The sequence below is a fragment of the Lutra lutra genome, chromosome 11 (genome assembly GCF_902655055.1).
Source record: "Lutra lutra chromosome 11, mLutLut1.2, whole genome shotgun sequence".
Classification (NCBI taxonomy): domain Eukaryota; kingdom Metazoa; phylum Chordata; class Mammalia; order Carnivora; family Mustelidae; genus Lutra; species Lutra lutra.
This window is the reverse complement of record NC_062288.1, coordinates 33,969,164-33,988,604: the sequence shown is the minus strand read 5'-3', so window position 1 is coordinate 33,988,604 and position 19,441 is coordinate 33,969,164. Positions and strand designations below refer to the sequence as shown.

The window sequence follows — 19,441 nt, the reverse complement described above, 5'->3', positions numbered from 1 at the left end:
CCTTATTCCTTTTTTCCCTATGGAAGTCTGATGAAGACTTTCCAGGCTCTGTGTCTGTTCTTTTCATGTGTAAATGTGATTTTCTTTGCTACATTAGCATCTTAAATTCTGAAGTCCTTAGAGACCAGTTGGTGAGGAAAGGATTTTTTATTCATTATTCCATCATCCTGCACATGAAGCCCTACTCTGTCAGGGGACATGGGCTTGTTGGATGGACTGGCTGTGATACTCTTTGCTTACTAGCCTGCATGCTCTGCTGGTAAGATGCTAACCCCAGCTAGTTACTCCATCAATTACCAGATCATTTATCAGTTAACTTCCACAACCCTTCCTAGGGCAGGTGAGAATTTCTGGATTCCTTCCATGACCTTATAGCCAAACTGGAGATCTCCACTCAGGCCCTTTCTCTGCCCCACCCTGACATGTCTCTGACTTGAGGCTGAGACAAGCTTCCCTGGGTTGGCTGCTCTCCATCCTAATTGCCAAAGCAAATGTGGAGAAAAACCCCCCAGGTTACTGAGAATGGAAGAAAAGTAGGACTTTCCTTAGCTATTCCTTTTTTTTTTTTTTTTTTTTAAGATTTTATTTATTTATTTGAAAGACAGAGCTCAAGTAGGCAGAGAGGCAGGCAGAGAGCAAGAGGGGAAGCAGGCTCCCTGCTGAGCAAAGAACCCGATGTGGGACTCAATCCCAGGACCCTGGGATCAGGGCCTGAGCCAAAGGCAGAGGCTTAACCCACTAAGCCACCCAGGCGCCCCCTCTGTAGCTACTTCTTGATGAATACAGACTATTTTCCTTCCCTCCTAGCTAAAGAAAGGAACTCCCAAGTTTTGAATCTCCCGTTACACATTTTACCACTTACTATTTCTGCTTTTTAAAAAAGTCTCTTTTCCTGAAAAATTCAGCTCCTGTATATCAATTTCTTCCTCCAATACCACAGCTGTCCTAAATATTGGTGATGCCAACATCACCAAAAACCTCCAGTGTCTTGCCCTCAGATCCTTCAATGATACTGGCCTGACTTCTGCTACTCACTCCTGTTTATAGCTTAGATTTTTTTGTCATTATTATTAATGATATCTCTTCAGTCATTTCAATTTCTAGCTTCTCCTTCTCTGATCATCACTTTTTATCTCTCCAGCTGATGTCCTTTAATGGTTTAGCTCCAACAATCCTTTTACTCTCAGGGACTTGAAACTATCTCATCTCCCACTTTTTCCATGTCCTTAAAACATTTTCTCACACCCTTTCTTCTGTTACAATTCCATGTTTCACCTTATAATCATTCCTTTGCACAATACCACTATTCCCTTGTATCTCTCTTGTCCCATTATGCTGCATGGCTATAGTTAAATAAGGCTCTTTGTAGCACCCACACCCATGCATGGAAAGTTGAAGATGGTTGGAGAAAATCTTGCCCTCCTGCTGATGGGTCTCATTTTAAATTTATGACACCCTCAAGTGGGCCCTAATGATGCCCAACAACCTTTTATATTTCTCTTGTGTATTCACTCACTCAGTACTTAGATAACTTTTCAGCCCTTTTCTTTCCTCGAGAATCCTTTTTATTATTTTTTTTAAAGATTTTATTTATTTATTTGACAGAGATCGCAAGTGGGCAGAGGGGCAGGCAGAGACAGAGAGGAGGAAGCAGGCTCCCCGCCAAGCAGAGAGCCCCATGCGGGGCTCGATCCCAGGACCCTGGGACCACGACCCGAGCCGAAGGCAGAGGCTTTAACCCACTGAGCCACCCAGGTGCCCCTTTCCTTGAGAATCTTTATCACTTCTTCTCTTACTCTTATTCTCTCCTAATGATAATAAAAGCATCACGAGACAGTTTGCCTTGGTTTACACCTTCTCATGTTTCTACTCGTGTATATCAGAGCTCATGTGTTCTTCCTTAACTCCTTTATATGAATGAACTGTCGAAATTCCTAACAAAGGAAATGCCTCTCTTCATGCACAAGGTCTCATGCCCTTATCCTTTTAAGAACTTTATGGTGATTGCCCTTTTTCATTCTTGCATCATCTGTTCTCTTTCTGTTGGACTTTTGCATGAGCATATAGTGATTTCTCTTAACAAAACAAGCTGCCTCTACTATTTTCCCCAGCTACTCCCCTCATTTCTCTCATTTATAGCAAAGCTCCTAAAGAGCTTTTACTCCAATTCTTTCTTCTCTTCTGGACTGAACCTACTCATTCAGATTTCATACCTTAGAACTCTTAAGAATCCTTGTGGTGTTCACCAGTGTTCTCCAAGTTGGCTAAATCCAATGCATTTATTTGGAGATACTGATATCTTGAAGATGATTCAGAACTAACATGTCACATCCTGAGCTCTTCATCTTGTCATTCCCACCTCAGAATCAACATCCTCCTTTACTTCTTCAAAATAACTTTTCTGTGTGGTACTGGAGTGGTGGTTACATGATCTATACTATTTGTTAAAATCTATACAAAATGATTGTTCTTTAATTTCATAGGATAAAATACAAAGCAGTGAACATTGAATGATGGCACTTTTTTATTCAAACTTTCCAAAGTTTGAGCCAAAGCCCTTATAATGTCCTACAAGTCCATTCTGCTTTAGTCATACTACACCCTATGTACCTCAAACAGAAGATACACTCTTGTTTCAGGATCATTATACCATAGTCAAAGAATGTAGACTCTAATATTTCAATTTAAAAAAAAATTATATTTTCATAATTAGTCTAATATATGGCCAATTTTTTTAAATGGCTAAGGGGCATTTTAAAAGGAATATTATCTCTAGCATAAATTTCCAAAACCAAATTTATTATTAGTCATATTCTCTATAGCATCATTTTACTTTTGACTACTTAATCTGTCAAATAATGAGAAAGGATATTAAAATATGTCACCATAGTGGAAGCTTATTATCTAACATGATCAGCACTGGAGTGAACCAATTAATCCAAAAGATCTGTTAAGACTGGGGATAGAGTTTGATTGGTAGCAGAAGCAGAGAGCAGACCCCAGAGAGCCCTGAGCAGCCCTACCAACTCCCACTGGCCTAGTTACCATCACACCTGGGGAGACAGCCACAGCTGCCACGGACTCACATCCTGTCCTGCCATTGGGTAAGAAGATCATCACAAGGAAGGTTTTGGGAACAGTAAAATGGTTGAATGTGAGAAATGGATATGGCTTCATCAACAGGAATGACACCAAGGAAGATGTGTTCGTATACCCGACTGCCATAAAGAACAATAATCCTGGGAGACGCTGTCCCAGTGGAGGAGGTGGAGAGACGGTGGAGTTGGATGTTGTCGAAGGAGAAAAGGGTGTGGAGGCAGCAAATGTGACAGGCTGTTGTTGAGTTCCAGTGCAAGGCAGTAAATACGCAGCAGACCGGAACCATCATAAGACATTTTCCATGATGCAGGGGTCCTCCACACAATTACCAGCAGAAATACAGAACAGTGAGAGTGGGGAAAAGAAGGAGGGTTGGGAAAGTGCTCCTGAAGGCCAGACCCCAACAGCACCAGCCCTACCACCGGTGACGGTTCCCACCTTACTGCATGTGCAGACCCTCTGGGTGTCAACCACAGTCTTCCAACCATCCTTTGTGGGGAGAAGTGTTGGAAGGTGCTGACAACCAGGATGCAGGAGAACAAGACTGACCAGTGAGATAGAGTACGTGTCAGGCTTGTAGAGACCACAGTTCCGCAGAGGTCCTCCTCTCCAAGGATAGCCTAGAGAGAATGGCAAGGAGGAAGATAAGGAAGATAAGGAGATGGGACCCAAGGTTAGCAGCCACCTTGATGTTGGTGCTGCCACAGCTTCACTTGACAACACAGGCGCCCAGAAAACCCTGCACCACAAGATGCCAAAAAGACGAAAGCAGCTGATCCACCAGCTGAGAATTCCTCTACTTCTGAGGCTGAGCAGGGCCTGGCTGAGTAAATGCCGGCTTACCATCTCTACCATCATTTGGTTTAGTCATCCAGCATGAAGGAATGAAGATGAAGTTCCGGCAATAACATATGAACAAAAGATTGGTACTGAAGACCTGAAGTGCTTGCCTTTTTTTTTTTTTTCTCCCCATTGACCAGATAATGCAGATAGTTCTATTTATCTATGAAGCATGGTTTTTTTGTGTTTTTTTTGTTTGTTTTTTAAACCTAAAGATGTCTCTTTTTGGTAATGACAAATGTGTTTTTTAAAAAAGCCTGGTTTTTCTCCACACACCTTTAAAAGTTTTAAATTTTATCATATCTGGTCAAGTTGAGATTTTTAAGAACCTGATTTTAAATTCATAATAAAAGTTTACAATTTGATTTTTTTTTTCAAAAAAGTCAACAAATGACAATCACCTATTAATAAAGGTCTTAAATAATAGTAGAAAAGACTGGGGACCGAGGCACCTGGGTGGCTCAGTCTGTTAAGCATCTGCCTTTGGTTCAGTTCATGTCAGGGTCCTGGGATAGAATCCCAATCGGGCTCTCTGCTCAGAGGGGAGTCTGCTTCTCCCTCTTCCTCTTCCTGCTGCTATCCTTGCTTATACTCTCTCTGTGTCAAATAAGGGAATAAAATTCACTTTAGAAAAAAAAAGACTGGGGATAAAGAGAAATAATGTATACATATTGAAAACATTTTTTCTTTCTTTCGTTCTTTTTCTTTTTTTTAAAGATTTTATTTATTTATTTATTTGACAGACAGAGATCATAAGCAGGCAGTTAAGGATTCAGACTCTGAAACAGCTGGCCTTGGTCTGAATTCTAGCTCTGCACTTGGAGCTGTGTGATCTTGGCCAAGTGACTTAACCTCTCTTCCTCTGTTTTCTCACATGTAACAGATCACTGTAGTATTCACCTCAGAGGGTTGATTGAGTTATTAATAAAGTGCCTATAAGAACTGTGCATAGTATATACTATACAATGTTAAATGGGAATAACGACTGAATAGAAAGTAGGTTTTTTCATATTATGGAGGAAGAGTTGATGTTAAATTATCGTTGATTTTTATGATTCATTTAAAAAGTACAGAGAATATGCCCAGAATGCTGCATTTTTTTCCTGTTGGTAGCCAAATTACTCTTCATCATGACAGAGTTTAGGCTCAGCACAATCTTTGATGATTTTCTGATTCACCAAGTATTCTAATTTAGAAATAACATTCCAGGGGCACCTGGGTGGCTCAGTGGGTTATAGCCTCTGCCTTTGGCTCAGGTCACGATCCCAGGGTCCGGGGATTGAGCCCCGCATCGCATCGGGCTCTCTGCTCTGCTCAGCAGGGAGCCTGCTTTCTCCTCTCTCTCTCTCTGCCTGCCTCTCTGCCTACTTGTGATCTCTGTCTGTCAAATAAATAAATAAAATCTTAAAAAAAAAATAACATTCCACGTTACTTTAGTGGACTATTTGGGTGTAAGACTTTGGGTATCAGCTAATATGGGTACTGTTAATTCTCATCAATGGTGGATCTTTTTCAGTCTTTGGAATTATAGCAAATTTCTTATGAATTTAAAATATGGTATAGATAAGCTTAAAAATTAAATGTCTGGGCCTTGACACATGCCATACACTTACTACAAACAGGCACTACCTCTTTCATTAGTCCATCGTTGTCTATTTTATCCCCTCTGCCACAAAGAATTCTCTAAAGCACTTTATTTTTATTTTTTATTATTTTTTAAAAGATTCTATTTATTTATTTGACAGAGATCACAAGGAGGCAGAGAGGCAGACAGAGGAGGGGAAGCAGGCTCCCTGCTGAGCGAAGAGTCCATGCGATCCAGGAGCCCTGGGATCATGACCTTAGCTGAAGGCAGAGGCTTTAACCCACTGAGCCACCCAGGCGCCCCTCTCTAAAGCATTTTAAAGAGAAGTATATAGTGACAAGGACTCAAAATGGTAAAATGCCCCTTTTTCAGTGTTCAGTGTACTTTGTGGAGTTACAGCCATAAATTCATAATCTTTTACATAGCCTTTGACTTTATAACATTCATAATAATAAGAAAAATGTGTTTTTAAATATGTATTTTTCAGAATTGAGAACTCAGTTTTTTAGCCTGCTGTTTTTCATCAAGGCTCCTGTTGAAGTAGCTAAAATCTAGTTAGTAAAACTTGTGAAATCACACCCCAACATTTAAAAAAATGAATCATTTTATGTCCACAGGTAGAAGCAGTGTAGCTTTGGAGATATCAATCATTTGCATTTCATGTCATGAATAATACATTTATGTTCTTTGCTGGACTTAAGCTGATAATATACATATGTAGCATGTTTACCCTTGGCAAGCATATTGTAGCTCTTATGATGTATTATGTATATACAGGCAGTTCTGTTTATTAGAGCCAATGTGCAAATCTTGCAGCAGTGAAGTGAGAAAGTTGTAGTCACGTTCAAAGATATTGGGGGCCTCACTAAAAGACAAGCCTGGTCCTGGTCTTCACATTTGCTGGGTTGGAGGTACAACTATAAATAGTGATTAATATGCCATATGCATAAGATTTTAAAGGTATAAAACTAACAAAATTAAAATATGTGCTACTCTCTTACCTTGATGAAGGCCTATTCATAATGGATTGCAGGATTAGTTAGAATTTGAAACCTTTGAATAACCGGAGCTTCCCAGAAGGAGCCAAGCATGTGGCCTGTGGTGGCTTACTCAGCCCACCGAGCTCTGTCCCACCTCACAGCCACCTGGTGCCTTATGTACACGTGTGTGCATCCACTAGTCCCACCCAGGCAAGCTTCATCTATAGCTGCCTCATTGAACAAAAGTCTTTTTTGGCCACTTTTCAGCTTTGCAGTGGTGGTTTAGCTCACCCTTTGGATGATGTAGCTAGTAAGAGACTTTTATGTAAGCCCCATGAAGGCTATTGAGGTAGCTAATTTCAGGGCCCCAAGTTCCTAGAGCCTTGGTCTTCTGGGCCCTCATCTGTGTAGAGTAACATACCTGTAGGAGGGTGCGAGTAGACTGCTCATACCCTGGCTTGGGACAGGAGGCTTCTTGTCTAGGTGGTACTCCTGAGAGTCCAACCCAGAAAGTTAGTCTTCTTTTACTTCACTTGATGACTGCGTTGTTTTGAGAGTCGAATTTCTGCTGTTTCTGTGATCTAAAGAGAAAGAAGAAGCTCTGTTTATTTACATGCGGGTATTTTAAAAATAAGGGTGGATTACCCAAGAAATTATCAGTGAGGTTAATATATATTACAAATCCTGGCACTTAAAGAAACTTCTAGCATGACAATAAATATACTTCTGTGATTTTGTACAATGTAGGTTTTACTTAAAACTTGAAATAGCAAAATCCAGCAATTTCCTGTTATCTGTAAGTCATCTGACATTTGTAGAAACCAGAAGAATAAGTAACCAGAAGAATCCTATGACTGTATTTTAAATTAGATTTGTGATTCATTTGTCTTCATACCTAAATACACTAAAGTAACTAAAAATGATTTTTCAACTGCCAGTAATTCTGAAATAGAAATAATAGTCCTTGTGGAATTAAAATGTAGAAAGAAGCCACATCATTTTTTTTCCCTCTCTGCTTTGCTGGAATATACTATCACTGCTGTTATCTAATCAGTCTGAGGGAATATTTACCCAGATCAACTGTAGATTATTATATTCCACATCAAACTGAAAGTTTTATTACAAGTATGCAGTCAAGGATTTAGTTTTCCTTCACTCCTCATGCTTTATCAAACCAGATTTAATACATTCATCTGAAAGACTATCCCTTGTCAAATAACAAGTTGTTTTATGCTTTACAAATGACAAAGACAAAATCAACTTTCTGTCAGGTCAGCCAAAAGCTGCTGTGCTAAGTAAGAATGCAGAGCAAGTTCCTTAACTAAAAGCAGGTTGTAGTTCCATCTTTACTCGTTACATACTTACTTACTTACATACATACATACATACATACATTCGTGTATGATACAAAACTTGAGATACAAAGGCATAGGACCCTTTGTATAAATTATTTCAGATGAGGTATTGTCATTTCTCCTGTTTGGTTTGGCCGTACACTTGTGCTTACTGACTGCTCGCTCTGTCCGTGGCATGCCAAAATCTGTTGCCAAAAGTGCACTGTTTGTTGCTGCTGTCTTGCTTTTAAAGAGCCACTAAGGGACATGTGCACCCCAATGTTTATAGCAGCAATGCCCACAAGAGCCAAAATATGCAAAGAGCTTAGATATTCATCTACAAATGAATGCATAAAGACATGTGGTGTATATATGTATACACACATGCACACAGGAATATTCCTTAGCCATCAAAAGAATGAAATATGGCCATTTGCTACAATCTGGATGGAACTAGAGGGTATTATGCTAAGCAGATAAGTCAGAGAAAGCTAAATACTATGTGATTTCACTCGTGGAATTTAATAAATAAAACATGAATATAGGGGAAGGGAGGGAAAAATAAGATAAGAGGGAGGCAAATCATAAGAGATACTAAACTCTAGAAAACAAAACAGGGTTGCTGGATGGGAAGGGAGTAGGGAGGTGTGGTATCTAGGTGTTGAGCATTAAGGAGGGAAGTTGGTGTAATGAGCGCTGGGTATTATATGCAACTGATGAATCACTAAGTTCTACCTCTGAAACTAATAAAAACAAAGATATATATGATTTGCAAAAAAAAAAAAAAGCCACTTACATAATTTGTGGAGGTATCACAGAGATCATGTTAGGACAGGAACTTGGTTTGCATAGTCCTGGTCTCCTCTCTCTGATTAGAGGATCTAATGAGGGGAATATCTTATGAACAATATATACCACTCAGTGCCTCAGTCCACACATGTGCTGCAAGAGAAATTTTGACTTGGGAGGAAAATTCCTCCCTTGAAGAGTAAACTCATCTGTCATTAACTTCATTGACAGTGCAGTGACATTATATGCACACATTTCCATCATTGAAAATAAAATAAATTACATGATGTAACTTCAATTACTTTATCAAACACATTTTCAGGATTTCATGACATTTAAATAATTACACATGGGCAATAGTAAGGAACATGTGTCTGAAATGAGATTCAGTCCTAAGGGAGTAGCACAATGTTTTCTCTGAAGAGTTCTTGTACTGAGAATGAAGATAAGTGTTCAGTCTTTTTGAATCTTAAGTGCCATTACATTTCAGAAATAGGCCAAAAATCATGGATTACAGTTTTTTTGCATAGGGCCTAACCATAATTTGAGTATTAGCAGATCAAGTGACGAGTTCTCTGATTGCAAGCTCTTATGTTTCTTTTCCCGTTTAAAAAATTCACTAGAAATTCTCCATCAGATTTTTGATCTATGAGGCCAGATTTGGTTTAATTTTCTGGGCAATAAAGGTGGTGGAATAAGAGTCCCAGAGTCAGCCATCAGGAGTTTGGGGTCTTCTTCTTTTTTTTTTTTTTTTTTAAAGATTTTATTTATTTATTTGACAGAGATCACAAGCAGGCAGAGAGGCAGGCAGAGAGAGAGGGGAGGAAGCAGGCTCCCCGCGGAACAGAGAGCCCGACACGAGGCTCGATCGCAAGATCCCGGGACCATGACCTGAGCTGAAGGCGGAGGCTTTAACCCACTGAGCCACCCAGGTGCCCCAGTTTGGGGTCTTCTTAAACTCCTTTCCTTCTATCATACCCAAATTGAAATGGATACAGGAGATATTTTGAAGTGGATGAAGTCAGAGCAGCTGTTTGGAAGGGTATGGTCATAGTGGTGATGTGAGGTTGTAAGTTGCTTCTGACCTTTTGAGCATTACTAGAAAGATTATATATTATTTCTCCCAACTCCGGGAGCTGAAAATCAAGCCCCGCCCCAAGCCACAATCTCCTGTGCCCATCTGAAAGCCCACTTGTTCCACTACTTATACTCTTTTCCATTAATGACTGTTTCCTTCGAATGTTGTAATGATGTTATACAGAGAGGTAGTGTTTAACTAAATACCCAGTTAGAGTAAGTAATGGTGAGGAAAGGGGGTTTGTAAAGACAACCTGAGAAGACCTGGGTAACCATTCATGAAAAGTTGAACCTTGTAAGGGCTCTGGATTCAAGACAGGTCAGAGTCCAAACTCCTTCATTCACTAGTTTTTATGTCAATTAAGAAAGTCCCTTTATTTGAACCTTAATTCCCTTCAAAGTAGAACAAGACTAATGGCATCTATCATAATGTTTGGGAAGTTTGAAAATAACATACAAAACTACTGTTTTTTCATATAAGTATTTAATAAGTTGGGTCCTCAGATAAAAAAAAAATGCAGGTAAGTTACAACTCAGAAAAGAGGTGAGCGTTTACAATGAAAAACCCAGATAGCTATTAAATTTGGGAAGTCAGGGTATACATAGGAGTGTTAAGATTTGGGAGAGAGGTATTGTGAGGAAGGTAGGTAAGGATATAATCCAGATTACTTGTTTTCAAATCCTAGTGCTCCCTTTTAACAGCTCTATTTTTTTAGACAAATGATTTATACACTTTAGATTTCCGTTTACTCATCTGTAAAATGGGAATAATGATAATCCTACGTGCCTGATTGGGTTGTTCTAGGGATTGAATGAATTGAGTTGATACTTGTAAATCTTAAGTCCTAGCACATAGCAAACATGGAATAAACATTCATTTTCATTACGGTTGCTTGGACTCCTGGGCACTATTTGATATCTTTTTGTTGTTTCAGAGAGAGTGAAAGGGAAGATTGGTGATACTTTTTTTTAATAGTTGTAAGACCGTTGATTTTTATTTTGGATATAAAACAGCATAGGAGACCAGCAATTAAATCAGAAAAACTATAAAAATCATAGTTGAGGGGCGCCTGGGTGGCTCAGTGGGTTAAGCCGCTGCCTTTGGCTCGGGTCATGATCTCGGGGTCCTGGGATCGAGCCCCGCATCGGGCTCTCTGCTCGGCGGGGAGCCTGCTTCCTCCTCTCTCTCTGCCTGCCTCTCTGCCTGCTTGTGATCTCTCTCTGTCAAATAAATGAATAAAAAAATCTTTAAAAAAAAAATCATAGTTGATCATAAAGCCAAGCTTATAAAGAAATCGAAACAAACCAAACGTCAGAGTGCTAGAAGATCTTTATTGGATAGAAAACACTTAGCACTGCTTTTATTACTGAAGAAATGCTTACCACAGATAAGAGGGAAAAACCACCTGAACTGCTAACACATGTGTAATAGCTGTGTCTGAGCTCTTGTAATAGATTAGAACTCCAAGGGACCCCAGCCATAGAGCAAGTCTCCACTCACCACCAGTTGGAACATTAAAAAATCAGATAAGAAAACATAAATCTAATGAAAGATGCCGAAGATGTCCACACAGAAAACTATAAAATATTACCGAGAGAAATTAAATAGGACCTAAAACATGGATCTAGCAGGTTTCTCGTTTAAAAAATGAGATGTTGAAATGTCTATACTTCCTAAATTGATATATACATTCGATGTAATCTTTATCAAAATGTCAAAGGCTGTTGTGAAGAAGTAGACAAGATGGTTCTAGATTATATATAGAAATGCAAAGAAAATAGAATAGCTAAAACTGTTGAAAAGGAGCAAAGTTGGGGGACTCGAACGAGCTGGTTTCAGAATTTACTATAAATGTACAGCAATCACGGCAGGATGCTATTGGCCTAAGCAGAGACAAATAGAAAAATGAAATAAAGTCTAGAAGCAGAACCATACATATTTGGTTAACTGATTTTTAACAAAAAGTGCCAAAGCTATTCTTTGGGGAAAGACCTTTCCACAAATGTTGCTGGAACAAGTAGGTATCTGTATGGAAGAAAGTACATTTGACTCTGATCTCATGCCGTAAACAAAAAGTAACTCCAGATGGATCATAGATACAAATGTAAAACCAGACTCCAAGTTTTACAAGAAAACAGAAAAAGATTGTCATTTCCTCAGGTTAGGCAGGATGTCCTGTACAGGACAGAAAAACACAAACTGAACACTTTTAATGTGTACTTTTTTTTTTTTTTGGTGAAGTGTCTGCTCTACGGCACATATCATAATGGAGTTACTTGTGTTGATTGATAGGAATTCTTTATCTAGTCCTAAATATCTTCTGTCAAATACTCTGTAAATTTTATTTTACAGTTTGTGGTTTATTTATTCATTTTTAATGAATTCTTTTAATGAGCAGAATTATAAAGAACACAAAATATTTTTGTAGAGAACATAAATACTCATTTGTTCTCTTTGTTTATTGGCAGAATAGAATCCTCCCTCAGTGCCAAATCCTTTTGTCCTGAAATATGTCACAGTGCCTAAGTGCAGCCATTCTGAACCGTGTCTCTAATCCCCGGTGTATTCTAATCTCTAGTGCACCTGATTTCCTATATCTAAATTGACCAACATTCCTGTTCTCTTTGTGGTAAATAAAACAACAATGCAACTTTGTTGTGCTGCAACAAAGCAAGATTTTATGCGTTTTAGATTTTCATCAGAAAGCAATTCCTTGCAGTGCAACCCATCATGTTTTCATTATTTGGCACTCTGTTTTGCCAAATATGTGATAGGAGGATCTATGTGGAGGTGTTCGGGGGTAGAAATTTAGGGTATACTGAGCTTCCTGCAATGGGTTTGGGTGAAGGATATTTTAGTCTGCGAATAAGGAAAAGCTCAATAGAATGAAATTCTTTATCTAGTGGAACATGATAAATTCTGAGTCTGTAAATGTCCTATCGTGGGTTGACAAATAAATTTATGTACGCCTCTAACTTAGAAACACAGTTACCGGCTGTATTTTAAAGAGCTGTAAGTCCTACTTGCAAAATATGTGCATCCTTAGTAGTCAGCTTGTTTTAAGAGCATGTAATTGCTCAAATGCTTTGGAAACATTGTATTACCATCTTGTTATAATTATACCAGAGCTGATGAGGAGTGACCACTTTTGAGGTGCCTCAATGAATTTATTATTCCACTGTCAATCCAGTTGAACTTTGAGCCCGATCGAAAGATAAGCTCCCTCTCTTGGCAGAGCTGAAAAGTGTCTAAATACATAATTTGTGGTGGTGGCTCATTTTAATCAGATCACCGTGGAATTCAGGTTACATGTAACTCTTAGCAAGTTTTTCCTTGCTACAACTTTTGAGGGAAAAAAGCATAATGAGGTCTGAAGCTGTGGTTGAGCTCCTACATTGACTTAGGATGCGTTCAGTAGATATTAGTCGCTACAACTGTTCTGAGGGAGAATTCTTGATCTGGGAGAGTATTCTGTCTTGGAATGATCATAGAATTGGGTCAGAAGGCATGAGAGATACCACCTTTTTTTTTTTTTTTTTTTTTTTTTACTTTTTTCTTCACTACACCCCCGAAGGGGATCTCTTTTCCCTTCTTTGAGAGCCCAATGATCCTAACCCTGGGTGGGTTAAGACAAGGGCATCAGTGGCATTTTTCCTAATTCGTATAACTGATTTTGAGTGGCCTTCCATACACCAGGAATAATATAAAAAGTGTGTGCTGTAGGTTTCTTATGCATTTTAAAATGTGTATATACACATGCACATTTAATGTGCATGCATACACATACACACATAGCTGTTTGATCAGGTAAAAATTATTCTGCAGCATTAATTGGCCAGTTCATAAAGCACTTTTTGGAGAACAAATTAGCAGGCTCAATTGACCAAATTGTAAACGTGTAAAACCTTCGACCAAATTTCACTTATAAAAATCTAACCTACAGAAATCTTTGCCCATTCTTAAAGGCATGTATCCATTGCAACCTTTTTATAGTACTAAAAATTTGAACACAACCTAATTTTTCATCAGTTCATGTGTGTACAAAGTACTCCAAAAGGAATTTTAAACTGCTAGTTGAGAAGAAAGGAACTATGCAAACAGTACTGAAGAGGAATTTTTCTCTGTACTTGTGAATTTTAAGATGGTATATAGGTATTACTTGTTAAGCTAAATAGTAAGAAAAAAGTCATATGTAAGATTTTTTTAAATAGTGATCTATTAATGAAATAGTACATGCTCACATTAGAATACCATTAACAGTAGTGTGAAAATTGCATGATATAGAACATATTGATTGAAAATATTGCTATTTATTTATTTATTTATTTTTTAAAGATTTTATTTATTTATGTGACAGAGATCACAAGTAGACGGAGAGGCAGGCAGAGAGAGAGAGAGAGGGAAGCAGGCTTCCCGCTGAGCAGAGAGCCCGATGCGGGACTCGATCCCAGGACCCCGAGATCATGACCTGAGCCGAAGGCAGCGGCTCAACCCACTGAGCCACCCAGGCGCCCAAATATTGCTATTTAAATTGGTAGCTTCACAAGATATATTGAAACATGAACGAAAGTGCTACCTTTTGTCAGTAGTTGAAAAATTTGCTTTTTGACTCTTTCCTTTTCAGTGTGTGAGATGTCTGGCCTGCATGTATTCTATAAGGAAGTGATTGTTTATGTAGCTGTCTATAGTGTGTTCAAGAGTGTCTTTCCAAAAGATAGATCTAAGTCCTCATCCCTGGAACCTGTGAAAGTGATCTTATTTGGAAATCGTCTTTGCAGATGTAACTTAGTTAAGGATCTTGAGATGAGATCATTGTGGATTATCTAATCTGGTGACAAGTATCCTAAACAGAGTTGGACCGAGGCAGATTTTAGACAAAAGAAGAAAAGACAGAGGCAGAGATTGCCATGATGTGGCCACAAGCCAAGTTAAGACCTGAAGCCACCAGAGCTGGCAAAGGCAAGGAATGCTTCTGCCCTGGAGCCTTCAGAGGGAATAGAATCCCACAGATGACTTGATTTTAGACTTTTGGAGTCCAGAGATGTGAAAGAATACATTTGTTGTTTGAGCTACCAGGTTTGTGGTATTTTGTTATAGAAGCACAGGAAACTAATATACCATACATCTAAGTAAAAAAATATGATAGGTTTAATATGCAGAAGAGATCGGAGAATTTTAAAGCTTAGATTATTTCATATTTTCTTAGTGTGTTGTTTTTTCCTTTGTTCCAAAATTTAAGTCCTTAGAATATTGACTATTGGAAGAATGAACGTTATCCCATGTGTTACCCCAGAACCACTGAATGTAGGGCTCAGTCAAGGTAGGGATCATCTGGTCCAGTGGACAGACGCAGAAGAGCCCATAGATGTCAGGAATGAGTCATAGATGTTGGAGTTGGGCTAGGTTAAGACAGAAGTGCATGGTGAAGGTAGAAAAGTAAAATGTCTAATCTACCCAAAGGAACTGCAAATCAAATGGTTAAAAGCCCTGTGAAGGCATAAGACCTATAGTTTTCTCTGGCTTCCTATGTGCCCAGGGGGATCCACTACCAAAATGGAGAGGTAAATGGAATCGGGAAGATGTTGTCTTTCCTGCCACAATATCTAACTGGCTACGGAGCTAGGATCATAATCCCTGTTTCCTCCCTCCTAATCGAGTGTTGTTTTGTCTCTGATTTGCTCTTCATTGCTGCTAAACAGAATGGAAAGAAACTAAAATGTCTTGACCAGCATGTGTTTGCACCATGCCAGGTTTTTTCAGATATGTACTCTCATTTAATTTGCACAACACCCTGGTGAGATTGGTAGGTTTCCTTAATGATTGGTAGATTTCCTTACGGTTGGGTAAGTTGCCTAAGGTCACTCAACTAGTAATGCAGGTCTCTCTGACTGTGAAAACCCATGCTGTTTCCAAGATATAATACTGCTACCAAAGAGGGTGTTCAACAAGCCATGAGACTTGGGGGAAATACAAATATGTTCTCCTTCCAAAGACAGGTTATGGGTATTTTTAATAGTCTTAGTAATTTTTAATATGCTTGAATTGGAAAAAAATAGTGTTTCTGCAGTGATGCAATCACTTCCACTATTTTTTTTTCCTGTTAAATATCCTGTAGTTTTCCCATTATCTTTTTGGTTTTATAAGAATTTTTTTTCCCTTAATAAATCCAAGGCAACAGCCTTACTGCCTTTTCCCCCCCTAATTATTCTATAACTGCCAAAATTATCAAATTACTTTGGAAATGTGATCTGATTTCCTCTGTACTTGGTAAGTGAGGCAATAATTCTATATATCTGGCTTTATTTAAATAGTTGTACCTTTAACAATTCTGTCTTTTGGATTTTACTCATGCTTTAAGAACTAAGTTGGGCTATGCTAGAAGACAGTCATTTTTTTCATTGACACATGGGGAAAATGCACTTTTAGAAAATAAATTTTGGGAAGGAGTCTTTGCCTGTAGCATTCTACCAAATGATATGGGGGTTTTCTAGTTATTTTCCTTATTTAGTTAACCAATAAATATTTATTCATGGCCTATTATGTGCTAAGCATGTTGCATGTTAACTTATGGACTATGTTAGGTTTTTTAAAGGAAATAAAAAATGTAAGATATGACTCCAATCTTCAGAAGCTTGCAACTTAGCTGTAGAACACAAGGGAAAAAGGTGTGGATGCCTAATCAAGCATTGGGAACTCAAAAATCAAATAGCGCTGTATGAACCAAAGTAGTTAGAAAAGAAGCTTGCAACTTAGCTCTAGAACAAATGAGGAAAAAAAGGTATGGATACCTAATCAAGCATTAGGAGCTCAAAAATCAAATAGCCCAGTATGAACTAAAGTAGTTAGAAAAGATTTCATTGAGACTGTAGAATATGAGGTAGACCTACAAAAATTAGGAGGATGGAAGCAATGAATAAGAACATTGTGTGTGTGTTTTGGGGGGAGAATAGAATTAAAAAGGCAAATATGGAATTTGCATATTTGAGGGACAGTGAATGAATCAACCTTACTGAAGAGAAATAAGGGGAAGAGAAATGAGGTATGGTAGCCAAATGGGAAAATAATAAATGCTTTAAAAGTCAGTCTAAGGAGTTTAGATTTAAAAGCAGTTGATGATAATGAGTCCTCTTGTGCTGGAAAATGAAGAGATAAAAGGAATTTCTCAGAGATTTAGAATCAAAACATAATGACGGTTGGACTAGAGGAGAAGCGGGGTCAATGTTAAAGTCAAGTAAGCATAGCAGCTAAAATATTGCTGTTTTAATCGGGTTGTGTTATAGGGAAGACCTAGACGAGGGTAATGGTAGTTGGAATGGATAGAATAAGGCAACTTCTTCCAAGAGGCATTAAAGGGAGGAACAATGATGTTTAGAGATTAGAGAACGGATGTCTGTAGGCAGCTAGAAAGGACATAGTATGACTAAGTAGGGAAGGAAATGCAGATTCACTAGTGGCCAGATAATACATGACATAGCTGAAGTAATGAATGAGTATCAGCCCACTTGTACTTAGATAGAAAACCAGAAGGATGAGCTTAAAGAACATTCCACGTTTAAGAACCTAGTAAGGAACAGGAGAGGAGAAACTATATTAGAAAGATGGGAAAAGTTCTTAAATATGCCACATAATGAGAGAATTTCATGATGGGTAGTTTGTAACACCAAACATTATAAGATACTGAAGGAAACGTCTGAGGAAAGGTCAGGGTCATTAATTTAGCAGGACATCACTGGTAATCTTCAAGGAAATAGCTTCTATGGAGTGGTATGCAGTGAAATAAGTGGTAAAGGGGATAACAAAGAATTAGAATAGTGAAAAAGAAGAAGGAAAGATGTAGATCAAAGGTTGGAATAGTCTGGGAGGAAAACCAGAGAGGGATATTGATTTGTAAGTAGAAGAGATGAGAGTTAAAAGAAGGCTCTTAGGATGGCTGGCATCCAAAATGGCCCCCAGTGATCTTCACTTCCTGCTCTTTACACCTGTGTGTAGTTATCTCTTATATGGCATAGTGCTGACCTGTGTAACCAATAGTGTATTGCAAAAATAGTGGTGTGTGAATTCTGAGGATAGGTCATAAAAGATACTGTGCCTCTGTCATGTTTTCTCATAGATTGCTCATGTTTGAAGAAGCCAGCCCTCATGTCATGGTGACACTCAAGGCAACTTGGGAAGAGGAACTGAGGCTTCCTTCCAGCACCTGGCACCAGTTAGTTAGTGTCTTGGAAACCAATCCTCCAGGTTCAGGTAAGCTTCCACATACCTGCTGATTTCCTGACTACAGCCTCATAAGAGATCCTCAGTCAAAAACCGCCCAGGTAAGCCACACCTAAATTTGTGACCACAGAAATGGTGAGACGATAAATGTTTGTTTTAAGAGACTAAGTTTTAGAGTATAGTTGACTCTTGAACAACATGAGAGTTAGGGATGACAACTCCTGAGGAAGTAAAAAGTCAAATAGCTTTTGACTCCTCCAAAATTTAAATACTAATAATCTGCTGTTGACCAGAAGCCTACTGATGAAATAAAACGTGGAGTAACATATTTTGTATGTGACATAAATTATATATGTATTCTTACAATACAGTGAACTTCAGAAAAGAAAATCACGAGAATACGTTTTTAGTGTCCTCCTGTATTTACATTAAAAAAAAAAAGTGTTTAATTGGACCTGTGCAGTTCAAACCCATGTTTAAGGGTCAACTATAATTTCTCATATGTATTTGATAGCTAATACATATTTCTTTAGATATTCTCTTCCATATGTGTTTATCTCTTTTTGACTAGTAGAACTGTGAATTTTTTTTGGGGGGGGGGGGTTGCTGGCTACTCTGAATATGTTTAAGGTGCTTGTAAATATTAGAATGATTCAAGATGGTAATATGGGTAGGAGTGTTATAGAACTAAGCTCTGAGTGTTTGGAAAATTCAGGGATCTGAAATTAATCTGGGGAGTTGGTTTTCAAAAAGAAGTCACCTATGCTATGAAAGTAATGTGAAGTTCAACATAGATGTAGTCTCTATTCTGTCTTGAGATGGGAGACAGGAGTGCCAGGAATAATTCACTTCAGATCAGTTCAATTTATGAAATCCTCTATGTGTGCATAACTCTGTATGCTTATATTTTTACCTAGCTAGACTAGTCAATACAATCCTTATCCATAAGAAGACATATTCCACAACAGTATACTTGGTAAGATAAATAGTGAACATGTTAACTTCATTCCTCACAAAGGTCAGGAATCTGCTAAGTGATTCATTAAATGCACATGTAATACTTCATAATGAAACAAGTAGTTTTACTTTTTGGTTATCTCCATATTTTTCCTGAAGAGATTGCTTGTTTTTTTTTTTTTAAAGATTTTATTTATTCATTTGACAGAGATCACAAGTAGGCAGAGAGGCAGGCAGAGAGAGGAGGAAGCAGGCTCACTGCTGAGCAGAGAGCCCGATGCGGGGCTCGATCCCAGGACCTTGAGATCACGACCTGAGCCGAAGGCAGAGGCTTAACCCACTGAGCCACCCAGGCGCCCTGTTTTGTTTTTGTTTTTGTTTTTTTTTTAAACCCACCTACATTTACCATGGCATCAGGGAGTCATGGGCATGAACTCTGTAGGTTCTCTTTGCTGTCCAAAGGTCAGATGGACTTGTGGCAGTGTTCTGAAAGCTGTACTTACTTGACTGTTAGTCTAACAAAAGGGGTAGAAATGGAGTAGAGCTGAGATTACGTAGATGGGGT

General features: G+C 38.5%; 1 pseudogene; it reads left to right on the top strand.

The window, feature by feature from the left end:
• The first annotated feature begins 264 nt into the window (after positions 1–264).
• Positions 265–3,930, top strand: LOC125080486 (Y-box-binding protein 1-like; annotated as a pseudogene).
• The last annotated feature ends 15,511 nt before the right edge of the window (positions 3,931–19,441 follow it).